At 42.1% G+C, this 14,876-nt stretch overlaps 1 pseudogene; it reads right to left on the reverse strand.

Moving 5' to 3' along the window:
- Window positions 1-1,553: 1,553 nt before the first annotated feature.
- On the reverse strand, window positions 1,554-2,650 carry LOC102859688 (annotated as a pseudogene).
- Window positions 2,651-14,876: the final 12,226 nt, after the last annotated feature.

The following is a 14,876-nucleotide window of genomic DNA, read 5'->3' on the forward strand; positions in this document are numbered from 1 at the left end:
GCAGAGGACTCAGGCTCCAGCTGTGGCCACCACCTAGTGGATTTTCTATAACAAATAAAGTGAATTATGTTTTTAAAAAAAAAAAAAGTAAGCTCTTCTATATCCATTCTTTGATGTTATCAAAATCTCCAGTGCTGCCACCTTTCCATTGATGACCAAGGTATATTTTTTTCCATATCCTGCCTGCATCTCGTGGCATATTCTTTGACTTTCTTAGCATCTAAGCTTTTTAATCTTCCTATTATATAGCTGCTTCACAGATCATCTTCCCAGGACCACTCCAAGCATTCTCTCTGCTTCTAGGGAAGGGCCTAGTCTCTCAAGTAAGAACTATGGCAAAGTCATAGCCTCTAGCACAAATCAGGCCTTTGAGCCACTCTGTCATACCTCTGCATATGAAGCAATTTGTCAAAGAGAATAAATTAAAATACCATGGCTTGGGGAAGGTGCACCTTAGTCTTTAAACTGACATTCTTGCCCTTGACCACTTTAAAGAAGTCCCTGTCAGCAGAGTCTCTGAATACAAATACAGTTGATTTTTTTTTGACTGCTGCTTTGATTTTGGATCTATGTAAAAAAAAAAAAACTCTTTTACAACTTCTGTCTCTCTTCTCAGGATGCTAATTTTGACTCAATTGTGAGAATTTTTGTTTCCTTGATGTTGAGGTATGACCCATACTGAAGGTTGTAGTCCTTCATCTTCAGCAGTAAATGTTTCAAATCCCGTTTGCTTTCAAGAAGCAAAGTTATGTTGCCTACATATAACAAGTTGTTGACAAGTTTTACTCCAATCCTAATGCCCCTTGTTCTTCTTCATATAACACAGTTTTTCAGATTCTCTGCTCAGTATACATACAGACGGACTATTGTTGTTATTGTTGTTAGGTGCCATCAAGTTGACTATGACTTAAAGTGACCCTATGAACAACAGATCTGAACCACACCCTATCCTGCTCCATCCTCATCTCTGATATGAGCCCATTGTTACAGTCATCGTGTTAATCCCCATCCTCATCTCTGATATGAGCCCACTGTTACAGTCATCATGTCAATCCCCATGATCATCTCCGATATGAGCCCATTATTACAGTCATCGTGTCAATCCCCATTGTCATCTCTGATATGAGCCCATTGTCACAGTCATTGTGTCAATCCATCTTGTTGGGAATCATCTTCTCTTTATCTGACCCTCCACCTTTCCCAGCATAATATCTTTTTTCCAAGGAGGATACAATCAAGACACGTGTCTTTTCTGATATTTTTTTTTCTGAGTACAGTGTGCTTTATTGATGGTACATGACAAGATGGGCTCTCCAAGGCCCTCCCCTTTCTCAGGGGGATTTGATGGAAACTTTTGTCAAGGATGTAAGATTCTCAGTGTGTGGGAGGATCAGGTTGGGGCAAGGACTCCCCAGCAGCTGAGGGTGTCTCTCTTCTAGTGCTAGTGCTGGGGCTGGTGGTCCAAGGGGCTCTTATTCTTTGGAGGCCATGTGAACCATCAGGTCAACCACCTGGTTGCTGTAACCAAATTCATTGTCATACCAGAAAATGAGTTTGACAAAGTGGTCATTTAGAGCAATGCCAGCCCCAGCATCAAAGGTGGAAGAGTAGGTGTCACTATTTTTTTTTTTATTTTTATGTCAGTGTACCGTCAAATCAGATCTGACTGGTACAGGAGGAGATTGTCCCTCCTTCCCTGGCAGAGCATCTGGTGGATTCAAACCGTGTGCCTCTGGGATTGTAGTTGCAGCTCCTTACCACTAGGCCACCAGAGCTCCCCTAGGTGTCACTATTAAAGTCACAGGAAACACCCTGGTCTTCAGTGTATCCCAGAATGCCCTTGAAGGGCCTTCTAATGCCTGCTTTACTACTTTCTTGATGTCATCATATTTGGCAGCTTTCTCCAGATGGCATCCACAACTGACACATTGTGGGGGTGGAGATTCGAAAAGCCATGGTGGTAAGTTTACCATTCAGTTCAGGGATGACCTTGCCCACAGCCTTGGCAGCGCCAGTAGATGCAGACATGATGCTCTGGGCAGCTCCATGGCCATCACGGCACAGCTTTCCAGAGAGGCCATCCACAGTCTTCTGGGTGGCAGTGATGGCATGGACTGTGGTCATGATGAGTCCCTCTACAATGCCGAAGTTGTCATGGATAACCTTGGCCAGGGGAGACAAGCAGTTGGTGGTGCAGGAGGCATTGCTGACAGTCTTGGCAGAGTTGTCATACTTTTCATGGTTCACGCCCATAACAAACATGGGGGCATCAGCAGAAGAAGCAGAGATGATTACCCATTTGTCACCACCTTTCAAGTGAGCTCCAGCCTTCTCCAAGGTTGTGAAGACACCAGTGGACTCCTCAACATACTCAGCACCAGCATCACCCCACTTGATGTTGGCGGATGTGGCTCCTGGAAGATAGTGATAACTTTCCCATTGATGACCAGCTTCCTATTCTCAGCCTTGACAGTGCTGTTGAACTTGCCATGGGTAGAATCATATTGGAGCATATAGACCATGTAGTTGAGGTCAATGAAGGGATCATTGATGGTGACAGCATCCAAACATGCACTTTACTAGAGTTAAAAGCAGCCCTGGTGGCCAGGCGCCCAATGCGGCCAAATCTGTTTACTCCAATCTTCACCATCGTTTCTCAGGGATGTGGCGGAGGCTGCATGAGAAGAAAGGGCAATCTGGATCAACGAGGAGCAGAGAGTCTTCTGATTTTAAACCATTCAGTATCCTTTAGTTCTGTTCGAATGACTCTTTTGATCTAGACACAGGTTCTGCCTGGGTATAATTACGTGTTCTGGAATTCCTGTCTTTGACATGTTACCTGTAATTGGTTATGATCCACCCAGTTGAACAGCATGGCAGTACATATGCAATTGTTTTTTAATTACTCCAAGCAAAATTTCAATTTCATGAGAATGACCTTCTGTGAAAAGTGTGTGAACCTTGCCCCTCATTGGATTACAGTGATCTGCTGAATTTGGATGACCCTGAAGAGGTTGTAAAAAGGGAAATGGGGTCCTGAGAACTGACTTAGCATTGAAAGGAAAGGATCGGATTCATTCACTCAAACTTAGCATTTGGGTCAGAATGAGCACAGGGAACGGTGTTTCTGAGTTCATGGAAAACGTTAACCTCTGGAACTTGTTTCACCTGCGCACTTTGGCAGCACATGGAAGAAAAAGACGGCCCACAGAAATGTAAAAGAGCTGTTATTTTGTGTTCTCTTTACGGTCCACATTCCAGTTAGTAATGAATGCTTGTGGTTCTTTTTCCTCATCTTGAGTCATGCCACATCGGCAAATGAAGGTCTTTCTGAGACTTTTTCTTGACACATTACTTCAGTAATGGCAATAATCTCTAATCTTCAGATACAATAGTGAAATTCCAGTTTAATTCTATAATGTTAAATACAGTTCTATGTACTTTGTGCTATTCACAGTAAAATGTTTCTGGTCATGACACCCTCGAATCATGTAAGTCTAGGACTTTTCGAATTCTGGTAGATGTGATAGCAATTGATAAGCTTGACAAAAATACCCCTAAATATTCGGTGGCAAAGATCCTGACAATAACTGACTTTCTGCAAGGACTCTAATTTCCTTTAATCAAGTAGGTGGAGTTTGGAGCTTGTAGAGCTGGTTATTGGTGTTAATGACATTGCCTGCCCACATAACTGCTGGTGAAGCTTGGAATTTGTCTCCACTCTCATTATACAGATGATGGCCCTTGTCCACCCCTCCAGCCACATCACTTCATCTTTCTTTCTGTCCATCTCTTAAGTTCTGGATGTTTTAAACCAGCAGCAAACTCTTTCAAGCAGCATACTCTTTTTTGCCTATTATAATTTAGCAGATACTGTATACTCTTCCTGAAATGTCCAAGCCATTATTTACTATATTCTTCAGAAAACCATCCTTGGTTTGCTCCAATCCAACTTTGAGATCCTGTCACAAGATCCTGTGTTATCCCAAACCTTCCTCTTTCTATGGGACTATAAGCTGTTTCCTGAGCATTGAGTCCAGTATCCTATACCTTCTAAACAAATGACAATGATTTTTAAATGAGTGAGTGGATTAAAAGCATACCAGCTGCTCAATTCTGCATTCATTTCTTATAAGAGAGTAAAGGACATGTTCCTTGACCTCAACTAACTGTTAATTCAGCTGAGGAGACAGTTTTCCTTATCTGAAGGGAAGGGGTCCCCACAATAAACTACTCAATACCTGTAAAAATACAAGTTAATTTACATAATATAACCTCTTAACAATAATTAAAGTTAGGAGAAGGGAAAAAAGTTCAATCATTTCCATCAGTAAAACAAAGAATGTTCTATTTTGCTATTGAGCATCTGCGTGTAGTTTGTCCCTGAGTGGTATAAACTTGATGTGCTCAGATGTTAAATGTAAAGTTTGAGTCCACCTAGAAGCACTTTAAAAGAAAAGTCCAAGTATCTTCTGAAAAATCTAAGTAATTGAAAACCTATGGAGTACAGTTCTTCTGTGGCATGCATGGGGCCATGAATTAGAATTGACTTGACTGCAACTAGTTTGTATTTTCTTTCCTTTGTTGTTGTTATGTGCTGTCGAGTCGCTTGAGACTCCTAGCGACCCTATGTACAACTGCCCTAAACTCTTCTCTGTCCTGTGCCAATCGCACTGTCTCTGGCACTCCCATCCCAATTACCCCAGTCACTGAATCAATCCACCTCAGAGAGGGCCTTCCCCTCCTATGCTGTCCCTCCACCCTCCCAAGCATGATGTCCTTCTCCAAGGACCAGTCTCTTCTCACAACATGTCCAAAGTACATTAGATGGAGCCTCAGAATCCTTGTCTCCAAGGAGCCACCAGGTTTAACCCTTTCTAGGATGAATCTGTTTGTTTTCCTGGCAGTCCATGGTATTCTCAATACTCTTCTCCAGCACCACAGCTCAAAGGCATCAATTCTCCTTTTATCCTCCTTGGTCATTGTCCAACTCTTTGATGCATAACAAGTGATTGCAAAGACCATGGCCTGTATCAGATGTACCTTAGTCTCCAGAGAGACACCATTGCTCTTCAGTACTTTGGAGAGGTCTCTAACAGCAGACTTTCCCATGGCAATGCGCCTTTTAATTTCCTGGCTGCTGGTGCCAAGCGTGTTGACTGTGGAGCCAAGCAAGCTAAAGCTGTGAACAATCTCAATCTCTTCACCATCCATCCTAATGCTATCAATTGGCCCAGTGGTGAGAATCTTTGTCTTCTTGACATTGAGCCTCAATCCATATTGGAGGCTGCAGTCCAAAATCATCCCAGTCATGTACCAATTATTTACTGTGTGAAATACCTCGTGCCTCTCACAGAAGATGTTTCCTCACAAAGAGGGCAACCTTGAATTTCATGTCTTATTACTGGAACCACTGAAGATTCTGTTTGGAAGTAGGTAGGATACATGCAATAAACAAATGCATTAAGAGCATGTTTGGAGTATCAGAATAGTACATCCATGTAAAAGGAGGACAGATTCTCTTCACTGCTTAGAACAGTAAGAATCAAAATAGAGAGTGAGCATATGCTATCTCAGTGGGGGTGTACTGAAATGAGTACTATTACACACCACTGGTGGGAGAGTGAAGTTGTATATATTTTCTTGAGGGCAATTTGTCACTATCTATCAAAACTCTTAGACGTGTACCGAGTCTTTGACTCAGTAGTTTTATTTCTAGTGATATGTGGGGTTTTTTTGTTGTCATGTGTCATCAAGTCACCTGTGACTCATAGTGACCCTGTGCACAATAATAGCTCTGTACCTTGCCCTGTCCTAAGCTAATCTCACTGTCTCCAACACACTCCCAGTACCCTAGTTATGTCAATCAATATAATCCAGAGTCTCCCTCTACTGCACTGTCCTTCCACCCTTCCAAGCAAGTCCTTCTCCAAGGACTGGCCCCTTCTGGCAACTTGCCCAAAGTATGTGAGATGGAGCTTCAAAATCCTTGCCTCCAAGGAGCAACTTGGTTTCACCCTCTCTAAGACAGAATTGTTTGTTCTCTTGGCAGTCCATGGTATATTCAATGCTCTTCTCCAGCACCACAACTCAAAGGGCACTGGTTCTTTTTCTGTTAAGAGAATAATCTGAGATGTAGATAGTTATGTACAAGAGTATTAATAACAGTTCTTTTCAATGTCAGGGGTGGGGGGAACCTAACATCAACATTCATCTTGTACTGAAAAATAGAGAACTCTAGAGGCTTAGCGGTAAGCAATTGTGCTGCCAACCTAAAGATAAATAGTTCAAATTCATCAGCAGCTTTGTAAGAGAAAGATGGGCAATCTCCTCCCAAGTAATTTACTACCTTTGAAACAGCCCGCTTAGAGGGTCCGTTATGGGTTAGTTCCCACTCAAAGGCACACAACAACATATTGAACAATACAGAATCAATTAAATGCTGTGTTTTGTCTATATGATAGACGTTTTGTGACAAATTTACTAAGATTGCTATTGTTGTAGCATTGCGCAATTTCAGAGTTTTCCGAGGTGGTAAATCCCAGGGAGGAGATTGCCCATCTTTCTCCTGTAGAGCAGCAAGTGGATTCAGACTGCATGGTTTTAAGTTGGCAGTGCAACTCTGTACCATTAAACCACCAGAACTCCCACTAAGAATATTAACAAAAAGGAAAATTGTTATATAATAATATTAGATGTAAAAAAATAACAAAACTCTGTATAGATTACCCACATTTTTTTTGAAACTAAAAAATAAAACATTAAGAAGATCTGGCTACCACTATTCAATATTTTGACAAAAAAATTCATAGAAGAATCCTGATTAAAAAGGGGGGAATACAGAAGAGAATTCAAATTCTCATGGGCTACAAACTCTCTGGGATTAGAGACTAGATGAGTTCCTGAAACTCTTATCCTGAGAGCATTTTTAAACCATAAAGCCAAAAATAACCCTTGAAAGCTTCATAAAAACAAACAATAGCTTAACTAGTAAAAAAAAAAAGTATCTTGAGCCTTGTGATTTTTAAATAACTATCTATATAGATGAATTGCATTTGGGAAAGTCTCCTGTCAGAGACCTTTCTAATGAAGAGCAACAATGTCAGTCTGGAGCCTAAGGTGTGCTTGCTCCAGGTCATGATCTTTGCAATTACTTGCTGTGCATCAGAGAGCTGGACAATGACAAGGGAAGATAGAAGGAGAATTGATGCCTCTGAGCTGTGGTGCTGGAGAAGAGTGCTGAATATACCATGGACTGCTAAGAGAACAAACAGGTTTGTCCTAGAGAGGATGAGACCAGTCTACTCCTTGGAGGCAAGGATTCTGAAGCTTCATCTGTCTTACTTTGGACATGTAGCAAGGAGGGACCAGTCCTTGGGAAGGGATTTCATGCTTGGGAGGGTGGAGGGACAGCACAGAAGAGGAAGACCCTCCATCATTGACTGGGGTAATGGCGGTGGGTGTGTCAGAGACAGTAAGATTGGCACAGGATAGAGCAGTGTTTAGGGCTGTTGTACATAGGGTCACTAAGAGTTGCAGATGACTCAATGACGCATAACAAAAACAAAAACATCTATATAGGATCAAAGTGATAATAACAACTAAAAAGATTAGTGGAAACTTTAGGAACAGTGAGTTTGTGTTAATGGACGAGCACCAGTCTAAGAAAGGAAGGGAAGAAAGGTTGCAAAACTGGGAGAATGTGGTCAAAGTCATTGAGTTGGACATTCAGAAGAGTTGAATTGCTATGTAATCTGCTGTGTATATTCTCAACAACAACAAAACACTAGGATAAAATATACCCACAGTGTTAGAGACAGTAATTAGGTTTTTTTTCTTTATTATGTTCTTAATTTTTTACAAGCCTGAATTATTTCATGGTTAGAAAGTTTTCCTTTTCTAAAGAAAAAAAAATTAAGTCCATTTATGCTCAAGGTAAGATTAGCAAATGACAGTAAAGTCATATTCAAGTTGATGTCTGGGCATTGCTTCACGATTTGGCTCTCACACTGTGTGGCTACAGCCTTGTTCTCTTCACGCTAGCATACTTTGACAGGAGGTTATATGAGGAAAGCAAAGGCTGATAGCTTGAGAGTGAGACTCGTTTCTTCTTTTATCTATCCAATGTTCATGGACAGCTTGGAGGCCGTGATAGTCAGCAACCCCTTCCTTGTATCCTGAGAATCTTGTCCACCTGTCTTTCCCTTCCTTCTTTCCTGTCTTTTACTTATTTCCCTGAAACAATGCCTGCTGAAGAAAGGACAAGAAAGAGTAACAGTGCTTTATTGGAGGATCATGAGCCTTGAGAGTGTTTGCAAGAAAGGCTCCCCATGCCAGCCAGCTGCGATCATCACTCACGTTCCCTCCTGAGAGTCTCCCTTCAGGAGCTCCTCTGACCCAGTCCAGTCCGAGGTAGAGATTGAATGGGTCAAGAAGGAAAGTTTCATATGTCTGCCAAGAAATCAACTAAGTATCCTAAGAAGTCAATCTGATTATAATAATATACCTCAATTAAATGATCAACAACAGATATGCAATTAGTAGCTTCCATTTGTATCACCTCCCATCCTTATCTCAGTCCATTGGCAACTTTGCATTCATCATTTTATTGGCCTTTAACCACACCCTAGCAGGAAACTTGATGGCTCAGTGATTAAGTGTTGAGATGTTAACTGAAAGATTGGCTGTTCGAACTCATCAGTCATGCCATACGAGAAAGATGAGGCAATATGCTTTTTAAATGATTTACAATCTTGGGAACCTCATGGGGAAGTTAGATAGCAGTGACAGTTGTTTTCTTTTTATTTTTGTTTGTTTTTGTTTTTTCCTGTTCACCTCTTTTTAAAAAAATTCTTTTATATTGATTTGCATATAAAATTTATATACATAATTTCACACTTTCCTTCATTCACATTGTTTCATTCCATCATTCCCATTGTTTGTTTGATCTTTTTAACCATATTCTGTGAGAGAGGCAATTTTCCCCTCCACATTTTACAGATAATTGAGGCTCGAGCTCTCTCTTATTTAATAAAAGCTGGAGTTAGAGCCCAGGGCCCTAGTGGCACAATGGTTAAGTGCTTTGCAAGACTTGAAAGGTCAGTGATTCAAACTCATTAGCCACTCTGTGAGAAAAAGACCTGACAACCTGATCCCATGAAAATTACAACCTTGGAAACCTTACAGGTCAGTTCTAATCTATCCAACAGGGTCGCTGTAAGGTGGGCTTGATCTTGAGTCTAAAGTTAGAACCCAAGACTCCTAATTCATCTTTCTTTTTTTTTCATTTTCTTTTATTATTTTGTGTGTGCACTGTCAAATCAGATCTGACTGGTACAGGAGGAGATTGTCCCTCCTTCTCCAGCAGAGAATCTGGTGGATTTGAACCGTGTACCTCTGGGATTGTGGTGCAGCTTCTTGCCACTAGGCCACCAGAGCTCCCTCAACTTTCTTTTATAACACACATAAGCTCTGACATACATGTTCTTTCGTGTGAGAATAAAAAGAAAAGTCCACTAGTAGTTTTGTTCACCTTGTTTTAACATTTCTTCTTAATCCCCCCCCCTTTTTTTTTCCAGGGGAAAGCACAAATGCAGTCGCCCACTATCACTAATTATGCAGTCAAGGGCCTCAGTTTGGGGGGAATCACAGGGGTCAGCACATCCAGAGTGTAATGAATAAGTCTCACCAAGAGAAAACCACCTTCATGATCATGGATCTCCTCTGTCCCTCTTCATTTTAATATTTCCTCTTTTTACATGATTTAGCATTTCTCATCTACACTGCTAATATCAAGGAAACACAACCACAGACAGCCCCAAGGCCCAGTCTCTGAGCTTTAATGCTGCGTGTGTATGGCACTGCTCAGACACAACCTCAGAGCCTGGGGCTAGCGAGGCTTACCTAGATCTGTCCTGTTTGCAGAAATGGTGCTCAGGAATGGGCAGGTGATGTGTATGTCCTGGGCCTGTCATAGTCTGTGTGTAGAGGAGGGCGTCTTTATAGTGTGAGAGGCTAGACTCTCAGATGGGCTCCTTAGTTAGGTTCAGGCAAATTCCTTCTATTTAGATGATACTGCACTTGAATGACAGGGTCCCAAGATAGGCAGCCATGATTATTCAAAAGCTTGATCCATCTACATAAAGACCCGACCCTGACACACACAGAAATCAAATAATCAGAACTTCTTTTTGCCCAGTGCTTTATGTTGCCACATTTAACTCTCAACAAGGTGACCTTGTGGTAAGAAGCTACACTACAATCCCAAAGGCACATGGTTCGAGTCCACCAGCTGTTTTGTGGGAGAAGAATGGGAAATCTCCTCCTGTGCAATTTACTGCCTCTGAAAACCTACTGGAGGGTCAGCCATAAGTCGGTTCTGACTCGATGGCACACAAAAACAATACTGTAGAAGATTGTCTCCATGTTAGAAACAAGAAACCGATGTGATCAGAGAGGTCAATCTATTTAAGAACTGGGCAAGTGGCTTGAGAAAAAATTGAACCCAGCTTTTTAGGCACTTTAAGTGTGTTTCCAAAAGTTATCAGTTGCTGGAGAAGGACATCATGCTTAGAAAAGTAGAAAGTCAGTGAAAGATAGGAAAGATCTTTAATAAGGTGCATTGAAAGAAAGACTATATAAAGGTGAATAGAATAAAAAAAAAAAAAGAAAGACTATAATAATGGGTTTAAACACCACAGAGATTGAGAAGATAGACAGGATTGGGCAGGAATTATTTCTGCTGTACAAAGTGTTACTATGAGTTGGAGCCAATTCAACTGTACCTAACAACAACTTACAGGTATAATTTGTTTTTCAGCCTCCTTGGGAAATATCACCAATTGTGATCACATCAGTTCTAACCAATGGCAATTCCACGTGTTTCAAATTAGAATGACACTCCATAGGCTTTTCAATGATGGATGTTTCAGAAGTAAATCACTAGGCCTTTCCATCTAGGGCATCTTTGTGTGACCCTCCAACCACTAACCTTTCCATCAACAGCCATGCATGTTAACTGCTTGCACCAGCCAACAATTTACCTGGGGCAGTAACACCTTCATAAATACCCTGCTTTCCCTCTGAGCCACCAAAGAGATTTAACAAAGGGAAAATTTTAAAAACTACAGAACTATTACTAATCAGGTGAGTGTACACGGAAACGAATTTGTAAATCAGACAGAAGACAGAAGGCAATGCCCTTTTATCAATCAAACACATTTTGGGGGCTTTTTAACTGGCATATTTTTTGTTTTAAGTTTTTCATAAACTTAATTTTTGGACATGTTGCAAGGAGAGACAGGTCCTTGGAGAGGAACATCATGCTTGGTAGGGTAGAGGGACAGCGCAGGAGGGGAAGACCCTCTATGAGGTGGATTGGTTCAGTGACTGTGGCAATTGGGATGGGTGTATCAGAGACGGTGCGATTGGCACAGGACAGAGCATAGTTTAGGACTGTTGTACATAGGGTCGCTATGAGTCTCAAACGACTCAACGGCACATAACAACAACAACAACAACAACAATTTTTGTAGACATTTTTAGGTTGACAGAGAACTCATATAGAAAGAACTGAAGGTCCCCTTAGCCACTCTCCCCTTCCTACAGTTTCTTCTAGTATCAACACTTAGTCAAGCAGATTCCAAAGTTCCTTTTTCTAGAAACTTTCCTGGCCTTGCCTGTATCTGCTTAGCCTTAGAACAGCTACATTTCTACCCTTCCCTAACCTAATTGTCAGATGGTTTTTCCTTGAGATCATAACTGAGCAGTCACTGCAGCCCAATCCTGTGGAAGTTCAGCAACTTCAGAACATTCTATATGCAACTCACCCCCAAGTGTGCATGAGAGACACCTGTCGGGCTCCTGACTCATAGAAGGCAGCATCCCAGCTGCCTGAATCCGTGCGCACAAGGCCCAGATCAGCCTTGAACCCTGGCACCGTCTTCGTCAGACATCTTTGCAGAGGAAAGCCCTGAATCACCCTGGCTTTCAAGAATGAAAATCTTGAAACAACAAACCATCATCCCAGAAGAGAGTAGATTTTCAGTCTCAGATTTATTTTATTTTTTTTTAAAGAAGAATTCTTTTTTATAGTTTTCTCTTTATAATCTCTTCTACAACCAGCAACCTGGAATTTCAGATAGAATCAACTCTATCCTCAGCCCACTCGCTTCATTCCCTGTTTCCAGCCCTGACCCTCTTCCAGGTTTCAGCCTTCTTGTCAGGGGCGTGGCTAAGGACCACAAGCTTACGGAGCTCATCGTAGAAGCAGGAAGCTGAGGTTTTACTCTAGCCACACATTTCTTGTTGCTGAGCATATCTATATTTCCCATGTATGTTTTATCCAGTCTCCTGAAATCACAGAAGGTATAGGAACTTGAGAGCTGTCAGGAGGGTCACTTGAACATGAGGGGAACTTTCTGTTAGTTAAATGGACCCAACAGCCATAGCAGCAAAATCAAACGTTCCAACAATCCTGAAGATGACACAGACCTGGGCAATGTTACACTAGGAGTTTGAGCCAACTCCAAGCACAGCTATTAATAACAGTTCATGTAGTGTCTCCACAGTCTGTGGTCCAGGAAACCTCCAGGGGCTTTGGCATTTGATTCAGAACTCCCTGAATGGCAGCAGCAATTCTTAGAGGGACCATCTCTTCTTTGTTCTTGTGTCTCTGCCTGGTTGCATCTCAAACTGGAGCAGAGCTATATGAAGTCTTGTTGACCAGAGAAGCAGAACCTTCTAGCTCCAATCACCCTCAGGGGGCCTCTTAGTGTTGCTAGAGGGCCTGCAGGCACAGGCACGGCTCCTTGGATCTGTCTCTGCAGTTCTGAAGAATGGCAGACCAAGACAATTCTGAGGTTAGATGCCAAGCTACCCACCCTGCCTCTGCCTCCACCCTCTCCGCCACCATCCCAGCCCCTGACACTGCCTCCCTAGACTAAGCTGCCTGCACTCGTGTGAGCAAGATCTCTACTCCAAAGACTCTTGTAAATCCATTTCTGGGCAAGTCTTGCCCCTGCACATCCCAGCCTGGGAATCCCAGCAGGGCATTAGTGTTCACTGATGGCTTGGGTTGGCAAGGGTTACCACGCCCTGATGAGGATTAATGAGCTTCCCGGGCCTGTTTGGTGACTCGGCTTTGGGAAGCTGTCCAATCCAGAGCTGGGTCTATCCCCACAGCACAGCATGCTCTGCTGTGAGTCAGAACTTGCAAAGGCTGAAATTACCACCACCATGTTCGTCCAGATGACACACACCCCCACATGCTATCACTGTAGATTCTCTTCCACAGCAGGCTTTACACCCATTGTCTGAAAGTCAGCTTGAGCTTGAAGGCTTTGAGATTTATCTGGATTTCTTTTTGTTGCATCTCACTGACTTCTACTAGAGGGAAGCAGCAGGGATTTGTGTAATCCAAAAGGGAGAGATTATCTAAAACAAATTTCAGTTTGTCTCAGGAATGTGGTGGTGGTGGTGTTGCTGTTAAGTGCCGTTGAGTCGTAGACGACTCATAGCAACCCTATGAACAAAAGACCTGAACACTTATATAACTTTGGTCCTTTCTTCGTGTTCATAGAATTTCCGGAGGCAAGCCATTTTGGAAGCGGATGCCACTCCTGCTTCCAAGCTTGTTTTAATCGTGGAGCTTCACAAAAAAAAAAAATTTAAGAAAAGGGTTAAAAAAAATTAGAACAGATCTTCAGTGCAGTGATAGGTCGAATGTAAAAAAAAAAAAAAAAAAAAAGAATGTTAGCAGATATATTTGTCTTTGGGGAGAGCATTTGCATTCTTAATGATGTTTAATTTGAGGTAATGAGAAACAAGTGACATCCTATCATTCCACATTAGTGAGGTAGGCAGCTCTGGATGGAAAGAAAAAGGAGAGTCAGTGGATATAAAACAATAAACTCAGCATTGACAGGAGCTGGAGAGACCCCTGCTCCCTCCCTACACGCCAAGGGCTCAGTGCTTTTACTCCCAGGGGTAAGGTTCACACATTTCCCCACCTTTCCCTTTGATGCAGAGAGGCCTGCTGTCTTGGAAACAAAAGAGGAACAAGTCCACCAGAAAATGGTGACCAAGGTCTTGAGAACTATACCCTAAAATGAAATAGGGTGGGATTTCATGTGTCTTTTCCAGTAAGGATCAAGAGACTCTCCTTTGAGATAGAAAAAGTAGATGGGTAGGAGGAAATCACAGAGTTGCTCAATTTGGTGAGTGGAAGAAAGTTGTTAAGTGCCATTGAGTTGACCACTCATAGCGACCCTATGAATGAAAGACTGAGCACTTGTATAACTTCCATCATTTCTCCAAGTTCATAGGGTTTCTGGAGGCAAGCTATTTCAGAAGTGGGTACCACTTCTGCTTCCAAGCTTGTTTTAATCAGGGAACTCCACCAAACACTGTCCACCATGAGTAATCATTATCACATCTGACACATCAGGGGCTAAAGGAAATGGGGAAAATCTGGCAGGGACCTGAAAACATGGGCTAATAGTGGGCACAGTCCAGTGGTGATTAGCCATAGTCTTTGCAAGTACTTGCTATGCATCAGAACGCTGGACAAGGAAGACCCTCAATGAAATGGATTGATTCAGTGACTGGGGTAATGGGAGTCAGTGTGTCAGAGACAGTAAGATTGGCAAAGGAGAGAGCTGGTTTAGGGCTGTTGTACATAGGGTCGCTATGAGTCACAGGTGACACATCACAGCAACAATGTATGGGAATGATTGTATGAAACATAATGTCAATGAAGGAAAGTGGAGGGATCTGTATAATAATTAATTAATTATAATAAAAACCATCCCAACCAAGTCACTGTCATCAAGTTGAATGTGATTCATAGCAATTCTCCTTTAAGTTTCTGAGATTTT

The sequence above is a fragment of the Elephantulus edwardii genome, unplaced genomic scaffold (assembly GCF_000299155.1).
Source record: "Elephantulus edwardii isolate Elephantulus edwardi_28Jun2011 unplaced genomic scaffold, EleEdw1.0 scaffold00063, whole genome shotgun sequence".
NCBI classification, from domain to species: Eukaryota; Metazoa; Chordata; class Mammalia; order Macroscelidea; family Macroscelididae; genus Elephantulus; species Elephantulus edwardii.